General features: G+C 42.8%; 1 long non-coding RNA gene across 1 annotated transcript in view; it reads right to left on the bottom strand.

Annotated features, from left to right (window-relative positions):
- The window catches only part of LOC102312583, a 61,898-nt gene that overhangs the window by 24,359 nt on the left and 17,100 nt on the right, over nt 1-20,439 (bottom strand). The window contains exons 3-4 of the long non-coding RNA XR_006052823.1: nt 13,326-17,218; nt 13,012-13,181 (exon numbers count right to left, since the gene is read on the bottom strand). This is a non-coding gene — a long non-coding RNA (uncharacterized LOC102312583). The remainder of the gene's footprint in view (nt 1-13,011; nt 13,182-13,325; nt 17,219-20,439) is intronic.

Below are 20,439 nucleotides of genomic sequence, written 5' to 3'. Positions count from 1 at the left end.
GAATAAAAATGAGGGATTATGAAGCCGTTCCTACAGACTTTAAAAAGGGCTGCAAATAATCTGTGTAACCCAAGCCCAAAGGTGGCACCATAACACAGCAACAATTTTCTTCATGTGTTTCCATTTTTTACTGTTTTACTTGTTCAAAAGTCTTAATCAGGTAGAAACTTAATGTGTCATCAGAAAAGAAGGGTGTGGCAGCTGTTTCAGGGGAGATTCCTGTCCCAACAGCCTACCAGAGGGCAGGACTGACAGGAAAATCTTAGCTGTTTCAAGGGAGATCCCGGTCCCAACAGCGTACCAGAGGGCAGGACTGACAGGAAAAGCCCTCCCACTCACCATACTGTTCCAAGGTAATCCCCTCCTCTGCTTCTTTCTCTCTGTCGCACTCTCCCTACAAACCTTCCCTCAGCCCCCACTTCCTCTGTCACCCTGTCCCCCTCATTAATTCCCAATTAAGACAGCAGCCCACCCACACACACCTCCTTATTGCACATATTGCACATAAATGCTTTCTCTGGTCAGACTTTTAATTTACTGAGCTTTGAGCTGAGGATAGCAGACTCACTGAACTGTGCGACCGTGCACGCGTGTGTGTTTGTGTGTGAAACGCGCATAGGGTGTATGCTTATGTCGTATAATGATTTCTACTCTGTTCCTGGATGAAAGCAAACTTTTTGCTCGTTCTCGATCGCTTTTTAAATGAGAGTCGCTGCCTGGTCTTCGGAGACCTGCTGCGCCCTTCCTTCTCCTCTGCCTTGTATCTGCCCCCTTACACCCCTCCCCACTAACACCCACCTCATAAATAGCCCTGGCTCCCTCGTAACAAGCTGGATTCTCATAGATCTCCATCAATTTGTGTCACACCAGGGATTCCCTGAACAAAGATGTCTTTGCCACATCATCCACAACATCTATGCATTAATAAGGCTGGAAAAAACAGCCCGCAAAGTGTCTGCCACAGCCTTGGTTACAGGGCTGAAAGACACAAAGCAGCAAGAAACAAGAAGAAAAAGCAGAGAGAAAGACAGAAAGAGACTAATGATAAAAGGCAAAGGTTTTAAATGGTAATGTGGGCACGCATTCCTCAGTATGTTAGTAATGTGACTGCTAACCAGAAAGCTTGTTCTGCTGATCGCTTTGTTTGTTCATTAAAGAGATTTCCCAAGATGCATCTCAGGCACAAGCAGCTCACATCAGAGTGTGCGTGGTGAGGCTGCATTGATCTCTAAATAGGAGGACAATACTGTTACAATATGGTTTGTCAAAGGGCTCTGTATTAAATAAAGGCCATTTGAGCAACCTCATATTAAGCTCTAGAAAAAAAACGACATGTCACGCAACCTGAAATATCCTTTAGAGCACCTTTAAACACCGCTGATTATGCCGTGATCTTTGGAAAATCATATGATTTGTGAGCAGGAACGGCTTTTTGTGGCACAATTACAAACTAGACAATCCAGCCCTAATTTGGAGCTTAATTAAAAGAAGTCACATTGAAGAAGCTCAGCGAAAAAATAAATAAATAAAAGAAAAATGTGTTAACACCGAGAATACGTCATGGAGTATTTAGCCACTAATGAGTTTCATTTAACTTCAGCACTGAAAGGTCAGAAACCTCAGCCTGGGTCCATTTCACCATGAAATAACATACAGATCCATTTTCAACCACTGTGGCAATCCAGGATATTAAAACCACAAAGGGCAAAAGGCATAATTAGACCATATACAAACATGTGTGACAAAGTGTGGATTCATCCAGGAGGTGTTATAGATATATATATATATATATATACTTTTATTCATGAACTAAGTTTATATGAGGTCCTCTGTTTGCATTTAAGTGACTGTAATCCCTGATGTTGAGATGATTTCCCTTGAGAATCCCTACATGCTGTGATTCTGTCACCTTGTCGCCATAATTATGAATTAGTTTTGCCAGAATCGTCTAACCAAGTTGTTTTTGTGCCTAAAGAGATTTGTTTTTCAGGAGTAGGAAGAGAGAAAGGCAAAAGCAAATACCAGACTCGGTGTCATTCTGGAGGGCAAGAGCAAATTATGCATCTTATCATGTAATCTGCAGGAGTTGTTGATGGATTTTTACCATGATTATACACTTTGCTGGCTAACCCTCCTGCCCACCCAGCTGCCTGCGCCAAACCCCAACGTGGCCCTGCTGACTTTCTCCCTCTCTCACACACACACACAAGAACACGCTTTTCTGAATCCACACTGCGCAGTTACCTTCTCAACAGTCGCAGTAAAAAGATCAAACTTGCTCGGTGAAACCCAACCTTTGTTTTATCCGATGGAGGCATGAAATGAGATTCTATTAATACCCGCAGCCCAATTGGGCTGGCTGGCTGACTCCCAGCGGAGGCAGCGCTGAAAAGGTTAGGTGCGGCAATTACGCAGGTGGAGTTGCAGAAAAGATGGGGGTGAGAAGGAGATGATTCTGCCTTGATCACTGGCTCTGAACAAGGTGTTATCAGCTGCAGCAGAGAGAGAGAGCAGGAGAAGTGGGGATGAGGAGGGGAGGTGGGATTGCTGCCAGAACAGCGTTAATGACTCGCCTTGTTTTTTTGAAGCAAGTAGTTGCCTTTTCAAAGGCGAGGCAATTAGATGGGGACTTGTTTCGATGTTCTTCGGCTACCGCAGTGACTCGAGCCACGTCCACACAAATATGTTTTTTCGTAAACCCGGAGCTTTTGATATGTTAATCCTGGACTCCACGTAAGTCCACCGTTTTCAGGATCCTTAAAACTCTGGGATTGTGCATTAGCTTCGACAGACAGAAATGGAGAGTTATGGAAATGATAACACAGATGCCCAAAATTAAATTAATTAAAAAAAAATTACAGATTCTTATGAGTCATCATGTGTCCTCCACTCATTCGTTAACCAGTTCCTCTAATGGCCACTTCAGGCTTGTTCAACAAGCTGCTCAATCCCTGTAGACTGTAACATTAAAAAGCCCAACTTCACAGCACAGTCTGGTCTGTGGACAGTTTATCCCTTCATAGCAACTGCATGCCATGAGTGAATGTTTATAACTTACCCATTTGGATTTTATTAACTATAGGGTGTAACTAAGCTTCCTTAGCTGATACACTGTGGTGCGCTGAGTATATCTTCTCCACTCAGCTTTTTTCAGTCCCCACATGTTTACACACCACCACTGCAAGTCGTTAACACTTGTCTTCTCTCTCCCACAGTGCATGTTCTGCTTCGTATCCTTGTCTTTCCTCTGCTTTATCGTCTCACCTTGAAAAGACTGAAAGGGGCAAGCAGCCCCACCCTGACCCTGGCTCTCCCACAGGTTTCTTCCTGTTAAAAGCAAGTTTTTCCTCCCCAGTGTTGCAAAGTGCTGCTCACAGGAGACCATCTGATCCTTAGGGCTTTTTCCATGAACACTGTAGAATCTTTTTGTGTGACTTGATGCTATACAACTAAACCTAAATTGAATAATGCTGCTTTTAATATTTTTGTTCAAATATGGTATCTTCTGCTCCAGATAATGGTGCTTTCCTGGAAATTCCAGTTCCCACTAAGATATGTTTTTGTCGAATACCCCGGGTTAGCAATCCAAGATGGTGGCACTCTGTACTGCCACCGTCCACGTAAACTCTGTACTGCTATTGATGTGTATTTGTGATTCTTAAATTAAGCCATGCATACAGCACTGACCAGACTCTATCCTTGAATGTGCTGCAGAGCTGCTTTTAAGTACAAAAGACAAAAATACTTGGTTTTGCTAGTAATACCTGAATGTGGCTACTGTGTTTCCTCGCTTTTTTGGGAACGTGCTAACTTGCCACATCACTCATTAGTTTTGAAGTATCTAGAATGAGGTATAAAGAAACCAAAACTCTGTAATGTAGAGTCCAGAAATCAGTAAGTAGGCGGTCTCTATCTTTTATATACAGGCTATGAGTACACTGACACATGAGCATACGACCTCTTTGTAATCTGAATGAAGATCACATACATGCTTTTGTACCCTATGTGTGTCACCCAGGACAAGGTAATTACAATAGTCAAAGTAACCTGTGCAAGTGTTGTCACACCGAGTTCTATTAATTTTTAAAAACCGCACTAAATAATGATCTACTGCTCCTAAAACAACAGTATAGAATAAAACAGCCCAGTGTGGGGCAATATAATGAACTAAGTGATCATGCTCAAATCAAATCAAAGCTAAGTCCTCTGTTGAATCAACCTCCTTAGTTGAATATGACATTAGCCCTGCTACACCTGATTAAAGGTCTTTTGTTACCAATAAAGACCCCGGACTGCAAGTCCCAGTTCACACAGTGCATTGATGTCTGAGTGCATGCATGTAGGATGACATGCATAAAGTAGTTATTATATGAGTTCTTTATACAAGCACACAATTTATTTGATGGACAGGTGACGCATTACTGGAACCCTTCAAATCTCATTATGCTGCCTTGCTCAAAAGAAAATGTTGAGAAATGCGCCCTCTCTCACTCCCAAACCTCTCTCTTTGTCTCTTCGGATTATCCGGTAGCGCAGCAACACACCCACCATTAGTTTGCTGCTGCTGCTGACCCCAGTCATTCATTTAATTGGCTGTTAATTGCTATTCTCTCTACAAGACACAATGTATATGTGGAGCTATATTTAGGCTCGCCCCTCGATGGCTCTTCATGCTAAATTACAACTTTCAGCCAGCCGTTGAAGGGCCCCATTGTGGCCTGTCGTTCTCCCCCTCTGTGACTGACTGACAAGCTGGGGAGGGGGGGAGACATCCCTCTCTCCTGCTATCTATTCTTCCTTGCCTTTCTTGTTCTCTCCTTTTCTCTTGCTATTAGCTGCTGTACTGCACAGCCTGACACCTGGATCAGCCTGCATGTCAGTCCCTCTGTCCTCATTTGTTTGATACAACAGCAGCAACTTTTCATCTGTAGCCAGCGACGTCTGACGCCTTCAACCGTTCTACATCAGTTTTTCATCAACTTGGGTTCTAGAGTGCTACTAGCTGGGAAGAAAAGTGTCTTCATTTGGCACTTTTTACAACACGGGTTGCTAAAGGTGTGAATAAAACAAGAGTATATTATTATCTATGATGCACTGATTTCTCCCGATCTGTGCCATTTGTTCTTCTTTTGTCTAAATCTAAAATCGTATTAGTCTGATGTGTGATTTCCACACAGGACATTAGATTCCTAAAATTGGTTTATATTTTTTTGTGTATTTTTCCACCCTCGACTGTCCCTGCACATCCACTTCAGCAGACCAGCTGCATCTGAGTCATGCAGGATTGCAAAGCTCTCTCTCTTACTCACTCACACTCTCTCACACTTATACACACACACACACACACACACACACACACACACACACACACACACACACACACACACACACACAGGGATGTGTGTGACACAGATGCGAGTTTGATGGATACCATGGGCCAACTGCTGAAGTCACACAGTGGAAATCCCGGATTACTCAGCCCTCCCAGCCCCCAATCCGTCCCTCTTTCCTTTCTCTGGTTTTGTGTGTGTGTCTTTTTTGCAACACTAAAACGGGCGAAGCCGGCAATTTCCCAGGTTAAATGAAGGCTGGAGAGGAGAGTGAGGGAGATGGGGAGGAATGCGGAGAACCTGCGGTGGTGTTGTGAGGTGGGCCGGGGGTGGAGGAGTACTGATTTATGGCTCTGACTTTTCATTTGTAATACCGTGATTATCTCTGGGGAGCTGGGTAGGAGAGTGATGGCGGGGTAGAGGGGTGGAGGCCTGGTGCTGGTGTGAGGCCTGAGCAGCTTAATAATGTGTACATGCCCACAGAGGCGGCAAGATATAAGGCAACAAAAATGCTGCCCTCTTAAAATGAGATGAGAAGAGTGAACCTCCCGTTTCAGCAGATTCAACTGAAAAACAGCAAGTCTGTGACTTCACCTGCCAAACGCTTTTATTCAGTATCATATTTTTGTCATCACGTGTCTGCACCTTTGTGTTGAAAATTAAAGCCAATAAAGAACTGAAATGGCTTTGGCTTTCTTAGCTTTTGCAGGATATATGAAAATCCCATGAGGCAGACAGTGATGAGATAATTAAGGCAAAGTCTCTCCTAATGACAGCTGCTAACAATAGTTACAAGTCCCACAGATGCAGGCGTCTCACGCACAAACAGATTTTATGGACTTTGCAAAGTGAGAACACAAGAAATTATGAGGTTTTAGTTATGACGCTTGGAGGTTCCTGAGTGGGAAATCTATGTGAGAATTCCAAAAAAATGGTGGCGTTAGGATGGTTGTGTATATATATAGATAGATATAGATAGATATATATTAATTATGTGAATGATTAGCTTAAGTACACAAGGAAATTCTTTAAACCATAAATGACAGTTATACTCTTTTGGGGACATGACCTGGAGATATCACAGACAGGTTTACAAAATCTCCATCACTCTGACCCAAGTGAACCTCAGTGGACAGAAACTAGAATAGCGTATATAAGCTCTACAGAAAGCTTTGCAGACCACTGTAGTTGCTGTTTGTTGCTTATCCAGTTCACGTGAACTCTGCTGCTTTTTATTTTACCGTTCCACTTTTAATCCAATCAGATTTTGACCTATGTACTGCGTCATCAACGTCAAGCAACTGGAGAACTGCACGCAAACATGTTTACACTGGATGTATACCCCTCTGTGTAGGCTCTGCATAGGCAAATACCTATGCAAACTAACACAAATCCAATATCTAATATACTAAACCTTTGTCTTATTGTGCAGAAGTCACTGCCATGGGGAGGCCTGAGACCTCTATGCACAATACATAATGGTTTTAACTGAGCTGTGCTGTATGCCTGTGCATCAAATCAACAAGAAACAAGAAATGCTAAATAGAGTCTTGCTAAAATTGCTTGTTTTAATGTTTGTGTTTGAGTAATTTATTTGTTTTTCAACTGTTCTTCAGACTGCACCTGGACTCCAACTGGTTCAGACCCAGGAAGTGCCAAACCAGTCCAGGTCCTTTAGGACATCTATTATGGTGAAGTTTCTGGGACGTGCCAGGTGTGGTATGAAACAGGAAGACTGTTCTCTGAGGTTTGAAGGATGTGTTGATTTTAAGGTGTTACATATTGAGTACTTTCTCTTAATATAACTACATCAATTTTGCCACTGTTCACTGTTGAAGTTGTATTTACAGTGATAGATTGAGCACTGGTGTGGTTTAGTTGGTTAATTGTTATTTCCTGGAGGGGCAGGATCAACTGACGGGAGTTGCAGCTCCTCCTGAGAGGTATTAATAGTTGGATCACGGTTTCAGTGGCTGTACTGCCACTGAGATGGGTGTCATGTTTAAGTTGGAGATTCCTGATTATTTTTTTTCTTTCCCCCTGCAGTTTTTTCTTTTTTTTTAAGCTTAAGCTTTTCCTTCACTTAGGCCAGATGATGTGTACTGTAAATATGGTGCAATAATCCAGCTAGATGCTGAGGTACCGCCACCACAATTTATGGACATCTGCACCATAAATGCTGTTCTGAATCATTTTGACCATGTAAACCACAAAGTATAGTGCCAAAAAAGATGCATAAATTAAATTTTTGTCTCTTTCATCTTTTCTTGTGCAATAAGCTCTGATGATGGATACACCAATAGGATTTGTCTGCTGTTGTTCCCTCTATTTAGATTCAAATAAATTAGATATCTGAGAAATATGATGAGAAATAATAATTCTTAAACTTAAACTGGACTGAAAATATAAAGAGCAGAAAGTAGAGATATTAGTGTTAGGGAGTAGGAAATAAAAGTAAAAAAAAAAAAAACATGATACTTGAATTTCTACTTAAGCACAGTAACAGAAAGTATTTGTTCTTTGCTATGTCTCACCTGTGGAAGAAGGGGACGGGGGAAAAAAGGACTTTTGTCTTGTCTCCCCCCCCTCACCATGAACTGGCCGTGGCAGATGGCCGCCCCCTCCCTGAGCCTGGTGCTGCTGCAAGTTTCTTCCTGTTAAAAGGGAGTTTTTTTCTTCCCACTGTCACTATATGCTTGCACACAGGTTGTTGCCTGATTGTTGGGATTTTCTCTGTGTTATTGTTGGTCTTTACCTGACAATATAAAGCACCTTGAGGTGACCATTGTTGTGATTTGGCGCTATATAAATCAAATATAATCAAATTCAATTCAATCATCTAAACTGCGGCCCTCACACTTACCAAATGTTTAATGCAGTTTTCACCAGATTTGACTGGTAGTTGTATACAATCATTTTTGTGCCACAAGTGCCACATGTCCCCCATTTAGTAAGGAGCTTGGTCTTTGTTAACATTAAATAACGGTTTTGCTAAGATGGTGGCTGAGTGTGAAAACTTGCTTGGAGAAGGACTTTATTTAAACTAAATAATTCAACCATTCAGACAAAGTGTTTTGTTCAAATGATAATGCTAGTCTTGTGACAGATTCACAATGATTTTCAGTGGGTAAGACACACACAGACATACACACAAAGCTGTTGAACTCACAAAGGTAAGTTCCTCCTTTGAAATAACACCCTCATCATTGCCGCAACGGTCCTAATAACCATCATCACAGGACACTCTGTTGTTATCGTAATCAGATCTGCGCTGATATACAGCTTTAACGAAATGCAGCATGAACCCTGCTCGTAATAATTGGTACGGTTGTGCACGTTAGCCGGGAGTGCATCTCCCATTTTCACATGGTGCTATTATCCCAGCACATAATACCTTGCTGATTATCCATTCAACAAGGCGTAGCTATCGTAACTGTTATGATAATGGCACGCGTAGCAATGATAATCCACACAAACCGGTACTCTCTCTCTCTGATGCTAATGACAGTAGTGGGTGGTCATACACAGAAACAGCAGTAGCTGGTGGTTCAGTGCTGACTCAATTGAATGGCGGGCTGCTGTGTAAATCCATTTGACCCCGGACGGGCTGGCCGCCGGACGCGCTGGTGAGAAACAAGGTTGGGTTGGGGGAGGCTCAAGGAGTTTTTCAGCTCCTCCTCAGGCCTGCGGCTCATATCACAAGTGCTGATTAGCTCATTTAGCTGGACTTATTAAGTTAAAAGGAGACACCTGTTTACCCTAAGGCTCGCTAATGTGTTGCCATGACAACAGCCGAGGGCCCAGTGTCTCCAGCTCCGTCTGCCTATCTCTCACTTCCTCCTCAATCTCTCTGTTTATTCCTCAGCCCTTGCTCCCCTTCGCGCAACACACACTCGCGCTCACACAGATGTCTCTCCACTGAGTTGCTCCATCTGAAGTTGCTGAGGTAAGAAGATCAGGTTTTCCACTCAGTGGAGCGAGAGCGCTCTCACCTCTTCCCCACGGTCCACCCGGCAGCACCTGTGCATGTGTGTAGATGCGTCCGCTCATGTGTGTCTGTGTGCGTTTATGCGTCCGGGTGACATTTCGGGTCCAGGATGGAGGAGGCTAAAGCACACAGGTGCATTTCACAAGTCTATAAATCAACTATGTGCGAATTGTGGGGATGTGAAACGTGTACAGATCATCAGGACTTTAAAGTTCTTAGCTGGTGTGGATCGGCGGTTTGATTTTACAGCCAAACCAAAGCAGTGACGAGCAGGTGTAATTAAATTCAGCGATTCATGTGGGAAATCCTCTATTTAGGTTCGACTGATGCAAAAAAGTTCTCAAAAGTGGACACAAAAGACCAGGCTCACTCGGCTGTCTTCTTTCTCGCCAACGATTTCAGAGTCGGTCTTCATCCCTTACGGCTCCCGCTTCGCCCTCCTCTTCCCTCAGTTTTCCCCCCTTTTCTCACCCTTCTTCACTCTGTTTCTCTCTTTCACACCTTACATCCCCTGGTGGTTGACACATGTCTCAGTAATGTCTCTGACTCTGTCTCTCCAGCTCTGTCTCACAGCTTCATTTAGGTCAACTCTCTAACCTGAAACAATGTGACGGTCTCTCCACCCCACCAACACCTCACACCCTTTTACATATCTCCCTTTATTTCATTTCCTTCAGTGTTTTTGTACACATGAGTTGTCAGTCTGTGCTTGCACTTGTAGTATCTGTGTTTTGTTGATCTGTCACATTTCGTCTCTCCCCATCTCCTCTGCTCTCTCTTTCGGCTGTTTGTTTCTCCCCTTGACTCTGGCAGACTCATTATCTTTGTAGAACAGCAGTGTGCGTTTGTCAGCAGTGATTAGCAACGTTTCACTCTTACATCGTTAAGGAAAGACAGTTTGATATTTGACGACCGAAGATACAGCATTCTCTAATCTTCTGGCGGGAAACTGTGTCATAGCAGATAGAGGCTTTGGCTAAGTTTTCCATAACATTAAAGCTCGCATTGATCATAATCCAATTAATGAAAAAAAAAAGAGGGAGACGGACAAAAAAAAGGACAGCGGGAAAAAAAACAAAATGCTCGCTTCATTAAATGGAGAGAAATCAACTGTAATCAAATTGCTGAGTTCTCAGAACTGATGAAGTGCACACATTTAAAGATCTAATGAAAAATTCCAGCAGTTAACATAATTAATTTGCAGCCCTTTTGATAAGTGGTAATGACTTAGAGATTAATGGTTTAAATTAATAGTTTTGTTGCACAGCTGCAGTAAAGAAGTTGAATTGGGGGGAGGTGGCGGGGTTGCAAGCGGGGAGACACTATCCTACTTTCAAAGTTCCTGAGGAGATGAAGCAATGTTTTTTTTAAAGGCACAGTAAGACAATTAGACTCCTCTATAAACTAATTACTGCTGCTTTAATTCCGTCTCAGATTAAACAGCAATTGTAATAAGACAACGTCTCAAAGGAGATGTTTGTAAGCAGAAGGGAAAGGCACATTTGTAATTAAAGGCGGAATAATATTTTTCTCATTAGGCAAATATTTGCAGTGGAGATAAAGGTGCCGACACTCGCGAGTCTCGCCTCCTTTCCCTCTCTGTTTTCGCGCTGAAGAATTAAGAAGAGACACTTTTGTTTTGCATTGCCTCCAGAAAGAGACCAGCAGCCTGCTAACAGGAGGTGAGCCAGTCAGACATCTCCTCTGACAAGATATTAAGACAGGATCTGATGAGTGAAGATTGTTTTGCTCCAAGGCTTAAAAGTGGGACACTTAACTTACAAAAAAAGGGGAACTTTTCTTTTATTCCTGCGACGTTATTATTGTGAGAAAGCGCTGGTAATGCTATTATTGCTCAGACCCACCGCAGGCTTTTTCCCATGCTGTCAGCTAATGTTGATGATGCCCTCTCCTCGGTCGTCGCTCTGCGCACTAACAGCATCGCTTCTGATGGACTCAAAACAACTAGTTTCAGCACGAATGACTTTCTCTTATCATAATTTGATTATTTTAATGATCTTGTTACTAAACCTCAAGACGCTGCACTTGCATATCCCCGGGGGGAAAGCCACGGTTGAACGCATTGTATGAATCTCACATGAGGCTCCGGAAATGTCCGAGGGTGACAATATACGGTGGCGTGCTTATCCTTGTGCGTGCGCGCGTGTTAATACATGGATGTAAATGCACTTGTGGTGTGGTGTGGCACACCCCAGCAGCAGTGACCACAGCCACACCACCTGACACAGAGAAGAGGAAGGTTATAGAAAACTATTTGCATAAAACAGGCGAGTGCACTATTAGTCAAACACCACAGCCAGAAGGGGCTTGATTGTGGCCTTTCATCATCGCCTATTGAATTATCTGGATTAATTTAACGCATTTAGGCCCGGGTGTTTTTCCCCAGCTCGCAACTTTCCCATCTCTTCGTTAGTGATAATTACACTAAGTGGGTCATCTCCCTCTGAGCGCCTTTTCTTTTCTCACTCCCCTACATAACATTAGCATTTTCAACTTTTTAAAACAAAGTTTGGCCAAAAAAAAAATATCTAATGATATAAACGGAGTGATTCACTTTGCATTCTGTGGATAAAAGCCTTGAAAAGCAGGCGGTTGACTCAGAGGAGTGGAGGAGTGGAGCGAGAGAATAGCACGGGTGAACTAGAGGTTTCAGAACTCACCTTTCATTTTATTTTACTTTCTCACACTTTTGAGTTCTGAGTCACGGCAACTTGTGTGTAGCCCTGGCTGCGCTAACCCACGTGGGCACTGCTGGTCAGTAGAACGACTAATGCGGAGCTCCAATATTGCACATTGCAAGTCATGCAGGATCGAATTTAGCAGTAGGCCACATTATGCAACAAACGCCAATATGTTATTCCTGTGCTACTACAAATCTTTACAGTATGCTCCTCAGATCCTTCACGAGCCATTCCACCAAGCACTTTAAGACATTTCAAACAGCCAATACACGATTAAAGGGATCAAACATCTTCTACCAAAACATAATGGAGAGAGGGGGTCAAGAGAATAAGATGTAATATCACCAAAATTAAGTCACACTGCACAGTGCACACCCACTCTACGACTCCTGGCACTTGGTCTTTGCCCACAAGGGAGGCATCCTAAGCATGTGCAGAGAAAGCTCACAGAGGAAATATGGCTGTTAAGTCATTAGGCAGCTCATTAACACGTTGTTTAATTGGTGTCTAATTGATCATGGATGTTTTAGAAAGCTGTGATCCTCAGGGGTGTGTGTGGTAGCACCAGCAGACGCTCAGGGGAGCCTCAGAGTCAGCAAACGTCTATGAATATTGCCCCACACAGCTGTACAAAAAACAGCTCAGGCAACTTTAACATGTCTTACATTTCAGATTTTTGTTCAGTTAATAAAGTTGCAGAAACTCCAGCTTCACTTTTTTTTATCAGAGGGATTCATAAAGAGCCTTTTTTTTTTTTGCAAGATCTGATCCAAGGACTTAGAAGATGTGGAAGTTAAAGGAGTGAGAAGAACAATAAATTATGAGGGGAAGCTGACTGAGAGAGCAGTGATGGTGGGTTTGACTGCTTTCTTACAGGTTTTCCTTTTTTCTCAAACACACACACACACACACACACACACACACACACACACACACACACACACACACACACACACACACACACTCATCAACACTGCTAAAAACTCTTTACCTCAGGACCTCAGGTGATCTTCTGACCTTTCTTTAGCCCCGCAATAGAATTTCAGCCTTCGGCAACTTTGATCAACTTTGTTTTGATTGAAGCCATCAATTCACAATTGAAGTGAATGCTGACCGACCAATCAACATACATTAGCGTAATGCTAATGAACAGCGGCCTCTCTGTGGGGAAAAACAAAAACACATAAGTGCTTTGCTAAACTCAATTTTGAATTTGAAAATTTGACGTACTATATTTGTAAAAACGTAAAACCAAAGGTGTAAATAATTTTTTCAGCTGTTGCAGCTCCATTCACTCCTACTCACTGAAGACTATCCCGCAAGTGCGCCGTAGATGAATTGCTGCACGCTGGCACTATTAGGGAGCGAGCAGTCTCTGTGTAGACAGGCACTGGCGGAAACTCCTTCTTTCTTTTTATATTTTCCAGTCGCTGCCAAGCTGCTGCTGATGAAAGGCGAACACACTGGAGCTAAAGCCTCATACCACTTTTCAGATTGGTTTGTTTCATTTGAAAGCAACAAACAAACTCTCAGCATGTGATCCATATTGTGAAACCCGTGTCTGTATGTTTTCTACAGTGTTGTGTGCTCACACCTCTGCAAAGAAAGTTAATGGCAAGCATGAGGAAACGTATCAGAGCCTCACGTTCTTGACATATACCATCTCCTATTTTTATGCTTGTTTTCTGTTTTGTTTTGTTTTTCATTTGCAGCTCTCTGCCATCTCCCCCTGTCATTTTGTGACGAGAGCTCACCTGTGAATAATTCATGAGGAGCAGCACATACGATTACGCTGGTTAAAAAGTAATGAGGCATAGCCGTAATAAAAGGTTGCCTTGCGTTGTTGTACCAAGTGTCTCTCACATGCCGATGTCATTGCTGGCCCCAAGTTCGCATGAAAGCGCATCCTCGTCGCCTCTGACAAAGCGGAGCGTTAAGAGAGAGAAAACAAGAAAACACAGCCACGGCCTGTGGAGCAGGTGGTTAGAAAACAGGCAACACAGAAGCCCCCTCCCTCCTCAGCTCAGCGGTATGATCTAGCCCAGGCTATGAGCTGTCACCGGGGGCTTTTCATGTCTGAGCTTGGGAAAGATCAGTAGACTCCCCGTCTGAGCTCGGAGCCCTTTGATAATCGATGGAGCTTACAGTGGTGCTTTGTAACGACAGCGACCGTTCACGGTCCAATCAAACCGCAACGCTGTCCTCTCTTGTTTGTTCCCAGGATTGTGCAGGCTATTTCCTGTTTGACTTAAAATGAGGCCTTGTGTTTTATGAGCGTGTCAGCGCTGACAGCGAGGAGATACACCGGCATTACAAAGCTCCTACTTTTTCAATTTTGGTACAATATCTGTTTGCTGCACAGCTCGGCATTGTTTTGCATGCAGTTTAGAACAGATGCAAAGCTGACACACTTTTTACATAACCTGCGCTTACACTCTGTGACACACACTATGACTTTGGTAGCGATGAATCAACTTCTTCATGACACAAAAAGCATTAATGTGCAAATAGTCATTAGTCATCTTCTGCCATCTGTCAGATGCATAATGACGGCAAGTGATCAAGTATTAAGTGGCAAATGTGGTGTAAGTCAGTAAAAACAGCACCCCTTTGCACGCTGGAGAGGTGGTTTTAATCTCATTGACTGAAATGAGCAGCTGTGGGGAGGTTTAACTAGCTCAAATTTCACACTTTAGATTTCAGATTCCTTTAAAATCCTCCTGCATCACAGTCCATTTTAACTCTTTTCTCAGTAACAAACAGAAAAACAACAAAAAAAGGCATGTATACTATGGACATGTCACACTTAAATGATTAAATAAGAACGGCAACCTCCCTGCAACTAAAATTTATTTTTTATTTATTTTTTCCTTCCTTGACCTCACATGTAACAGTGTTTGTCTTTGGTGTTTAAAGGTTGTGTGGGTAAGCTGCAAACACATTGCCCTTTTTGTAGATTAATGAAGTCATCTGAATCTGAATTTTTGGCAGCTGATTGCAAGTTGCTGAACTGACCAGCTGGTCACCCAGAGGTTGAGCGTGGAAGCGCTCAGAAACTTCTGCATGACCATTTTCGATGCAAGGGCCAAACAACTGCAGTCTGGCTCAGATTGAGTGGAGTCTCAGACAAATTAGTCAAGGTTTACCAATAATTTCCTCCTAATTTATAAATGCAGACAGAGTCACTCTGTGCTGATTAGCACACCTTATCTTAAGTCTGACAGCAGACTTGCAATTTTCAGTGATTTATCACAGTTAATCTCCATGTTATCGCAGACTGATAGCAGACCAATGCGATTGTTGTTGTTTTATCACTGTCTTTGAGCATAGCAGCTAACTGTGGGCGCTCTCACACCTGGTTCCATCATAAAGGCAATAAATTGATCTCAGCCACTGTTTTCTTCTAGTGCGACTGTAGCAACAACCTTCCTAACACTAGGTATAAGGAATGATGGTACAATATTGTATAATGGGAACTCTTTATAAAAAATATTTATATATTTATATATTTGTACATGTCGTTTATTTTAGTAAACTTGTTTGTTTTCACTGTGGGGTTAGATTTTGGAACTAAGTCTGCTCAGTTTAACTACACATTAAAAAGGTTCCCTTGTTTACCACAGTGTGGCATCTATGACAGAGAGGAAAACAGCAGACCACTTTTTTGCCCACAAACTTGTCACAGCTACATATTTCAGATGTAAAGAAGCTTCTATTGAACTCTGTTGGACTAAAGTGCATGTTAATGCCAAAAAGATACTGTGTGAGTGCCAATGAGAAGTCAATGGGTGAACAGCAGCAGCCACAACAGGGTTACTCTACACTCCGGTCATTAGCTATCATAGCTAAATCCACAATAAGAGAGGGTGTGCATGAGAGAGGGAATACATTTTGTGGGGAAAATCACTTTAATATCATGCAAACCTTTGAGTTAAATGAACCGGACCACTGGAAAATGGCCACATATCTTTGCTTGGCCATCATTTGTCGGTGGGAGTTTTGAAGCTTTACCCAAACTGTGATATTTCATTAAAACGAACCAAGTATATTTGATGCCTATAGCTAACCAAACAGAATGTGAATATAAAGTAAACTGTGAGGGGAGAAAAAAGAGAATGCAAAAAACAGAGCTCACAAACAGGACTCAAACCGCAGTCTTCTGGTTGACAGCATTGGTTAATGAGATCGACTAATTGGCTTGACACGGGACAAGCTGTGCCTGAAACAGAAAAGAAAAAACACGACGACTTCGAAGATGTCAATGAGGAAATGTGTCAAAAACAGACTCCTATATTAATCTCAGGTATTCCCCACCTGAAATCTATTTTGGTCTCACAAATACATTATTCAGTTGTTGTGAATCTAATTAAGAATTGAACATGCACAGATGGTGCTCTTGACCTCCCGTGAGTGAAGTACATTGTATGAATAAGATGCAAACAACTGACAAACATGTCTCTCTTTTCATGTGAACAAACAGAGTTTGGGTTCGAGTTAATTTTTTCTGGCTTTAGAGGCTGTTTGCTAAGTTTGAGAACCCCAGCTATAAAGGTTTCTCCATGCATGCATGTTTTCCATGCATTTCTAAGTGCAATCACACATCTATCATCTTTACAATAGCAGTTAAGGAGAACCTGCTCATTTCCTGTCCCCTCATATTAGACAGACCTCGTTAATAAGCCTTGGTACCTGAAATACTGTGACATTTCCACTGCCTGCTCTGCGAGCATCACATGCAAGTTAGTCTTCCTGACTGCTTTATGATGCCCACTGAACAGGACAAACAGCACAATGACAGAAATAATGGATGGAGAAAGAGAAGAAGAGAGAGAGAGAGAGGCCAAATTAATGGATGAAAGAGTAGGGAGCAGATTGATTGAATAAAGAGCAGATATAAAGAGCACACATAGTGAAGGCACACAACATTCATAGTGAACCCAAAGTCCCCAAGGTTGTTTTGATATTTCCGAGCCACTTCCCAAGATCCGGTTGTATCGTGGAGCCAAATTGATTTATAAGAGCACATTTATTATGTGTTTGTTGAGGGGTACACATTTTGTGTGCTTGTACAGAGTATGGAGGGTTTATAAGAAACTGTTTTTGTCATGTACCATATCATTGTCCACGGCTCGTAACTTTGTGCAGGTGTGACTGAGCTTGATGCAGGAACCACAGTGAGAATCCAGGAACGTGGAAAACTGCAAAGAAAAAAAGAAATAAAGAGAAAACAATTCAAAGTTACACCTTTAAAGCTTTTTTTAATTCAAAAAAGGTGATTTTTTTCTCCCTGCCTACAGATCCCCTTCTTTTATTGCCACCCATCACTCTTTCCCTCTTTATCTGTCGGCCACAGCCTCTTCTCATTTAATGCCTGCTGTGTGCTGGCCAGATCAATAGTCTAAGACAAACATGTGCAGGCATAAACGCACGCACACACATGCACACTGACATAAACTCAGGCAAACGCACACACCACACACCTTGAAGGAAAATATCCCGGCCCTTCAACTATAATCACAGGGGCTCTTACTGTAGAGGCAAAACTGTTTCTCACCAGTATTTGATACCTGATTGTTGAAGACAGGTAAAAATAGACAGCCCAAAAGCAAAGAGCGTCTGGAACTGAGGGTGAAATGGGAAAAAATATATATAATTTCAGATAAGAAGACTAAAAGCCCTCAATCCAGCCAACCAGCTACACAGACTCGCTACATTCACACAGACAGCATCAGCCGGGGAAAGCAGGGCACGATTAGCATCCTGTGAATGTGCATGAGCTGAGCGGAGCTGAGGTGAAATGACTTGTGTCATGTCTGTGGACCACTAGCGGCTGACGGCCTCATCACACATAGCCCCGAGCGCAGACCGCCCATTTGCGTAAAAAACCTGATTAGGACTTTTTAGCTTTTCAGATCGGCCCTGCCCGTCGTCCGCGGTGGATGCATCCAGTCACAGTTACTCAGTCCCGGCCTCTGGACGATTAGGCACCATCTCACTCCAAGCATGAGCGATTCTTTTGCTCCCCTCTCGCGCTCTCATCGCTCGCCGGCAGGGTCAGGGGACAGACAAGCTGAAGACTTCATTCCTTACGCTTCTGTCGTTTAAATCAGGTCGGATGAGTGTCATCGAGCCCTCCCATTTAAAAGCATGGTAATCTGATTCTTTCTACTCATGACTCTATCTGCTCTCTACTCTTCTGCCTCCAACTCTCTCTCGGTTTATTTCCCCAACTCTGTCTCTCTGTCTTTATCATGGTTAAGTTGCGATTGAATTATGCCCTCTGGAGTGGCTCTATCGGCCCCCCATCTAGATACTGAGCTGTCACCAACAGGCCCACATTTCCCAATCCAAGCTGCCCAGGCCAGTTTCTCTGCCCTTGCACTGCACTTGCTCGCTCTCCCTCTTCACCCTGGCCCTGCACTGTCACCTTGGATCACAAGAGTAGAAGGAAGATGAAGACAAAAGGCGGAAAGCAAACGCTGACCTCATGGCAGCTTTGTATACGCATGTGTATAACTCCATGACATGCAGCAGGAATGGCTACTATGACAAAAGTAATACAGTATCCTTTCTTTCATCCTGCTTTTTATTCTTGCTCTATTTTTCCATCGCAACCTTGATTCACTTTATCTTACTCATACACGAGGCATAGTAGGAGAGCTGCAACAAGTTCTCAGATGGGTTTTATGCTATTAAATCCTTGCACTGCTGTTCATTAAATAAGATGTGAGGCGTTAACAAGTGCAACACGTAACAGTTTCCTGCTTTGTGTTGCCTTAACTAAAACCACAGCACTGTAGTCACTGTTACCATCCACTTACATGTGCTTTGTGATACATACTAACATGTGCATTAGCAGCAGCAAATTCAAGCAGAGAGCGAAGTGTGAGGAGGGGGGGGCTGGGAAGCAGAGGCTCTCCAAACATGCTGGTTAGAAGCATGTTGTCGTAATTATGCCTGACAGCCTCCTCAAAGAACATGAATAAAAAGCATTGGAGCGCGACACCTGGACTCATACATAACGGTTTAGTGTAAAGAGGGTGGCTTGAACTCCAAACACGTGTAATGAATGCACATATTGTGCAGAGACGTATGTAAGAAATGTGCATAGGAAAATGAGTGACAGAGAGTCGGTCACACATGACAGAGCTGACTGTGTTCGTACATGGGATGAAAAAGAAGATCTTTTCCTATTGATTCCTACACTTTATAAGACATGTTTCTCAAAGCGGTGCAATATTTGCTCCATTGTGCTCGCTTCTTTTCAAATCTTTCAGGAAAGAAAACAACTTTTTATTCCCCTCTCTCGCTCTCTTCTTTCTCTGCTGAATCGCAGGCGTTGCTGAGTTGTGGCCTTTGATTTTCATCACACTTTATCAGGTTGACCAGAGGGTCCTTGAGTGACTTACCTTTACTACACTCGCTTCGTCTCTCACTCTCAGAATAGTCATATGCTCGTTTCCAAGGCAACCAACCAGGACCCTTGTCCAGAGAGGGTTGACAGACATTGAATGGAGGAGCATTAAAACAGAGCCCGCTTTCACAAAATACAATACGCTTGTTCTTATAGATGGTTGATATATCCGTTTTTTTGTTTGTTTGTTTGTTTGTTTGTTTGTTTGTTTTTAAATTCAGGATGTCTACGATCCTACATAATACTCTGGTAAAATATGTTTCCTCTCCAAATGCATGAAACAAACTAGTTCTGGAATAAACTGCAGCCCCCCCTCCTTAGAGGGAAAAAGAGACTTAATTTTCCTCTCCCATGGGTCAGCACACCGAGTAAGCTCCATTAATGTAAAGAGAGAAATTAGAGGCTTACAAGAAGTGAAAAAGAAAAACAAAACTCAGTGGGCCAGCACTAAGAGAGAACATTGCTATCACTCGTCTAATTAATCTGTTGGCTATGCGATGCCCAGGGAGTGTAAAGGAGACTGAGGAGCTGCGGTGGCGGCAAGAGACGAGAGGAACAATAGAAAGCTCAGTCTCAGCTGTCTTCACTGGGGGTGTTGTATAATATTTTGAGGAAAGGAAGGGACAATTAAGAGCGGGGCAATTAGTCCACTCTCAAAAAATGTGACAATCAAGAAACTAGAATACAATCATACAAAGTTAAACTTCATGTTTCGGACTGCAGGACATAATACATATACAGTAATTGAGTGCAAGGTCACAAATCACTTTAATGGGGGCCGCTCCTTAAAGCAGTGCTGTTGCTCTCCAAAAGGGGACGCTGTTTCCCATGATCTTACAGGGTCTGAACAGTGTGGCTGTTTATTGTAAAGAACAGGAGACTCAGACCAAGTAACATTTAATTTAATACTAACATCCCTACTGGCACAAGCCTTGACTAAAGTCCTGCTTCTCTTCAGCTCAGCACATTAAATTGGACACTATTTAAGGAGAAGAGCTGAGTAAA

The sequence above is a fragment of the Haplochromis burtoni genome, unplaced genomic scaffold, assembly GCF_018398535.1.
Source record: "Haplochromis burtoni strain Fernald_Lab_line unplaced genomic scaffold, NCSU_Asbu1 Contig_10, whole genome shotgun sequence".
NCBI lineage: Eukaryota > Metazoa > Chordata > Actinopteri > Cichliformes > Cichlidae > Haplochromis > Haplochromis burtoni.
Note: the sequence above shows the minus strand (reverse complement) of the source record. Positions and strands in the feature narration are given on the sequence as shown.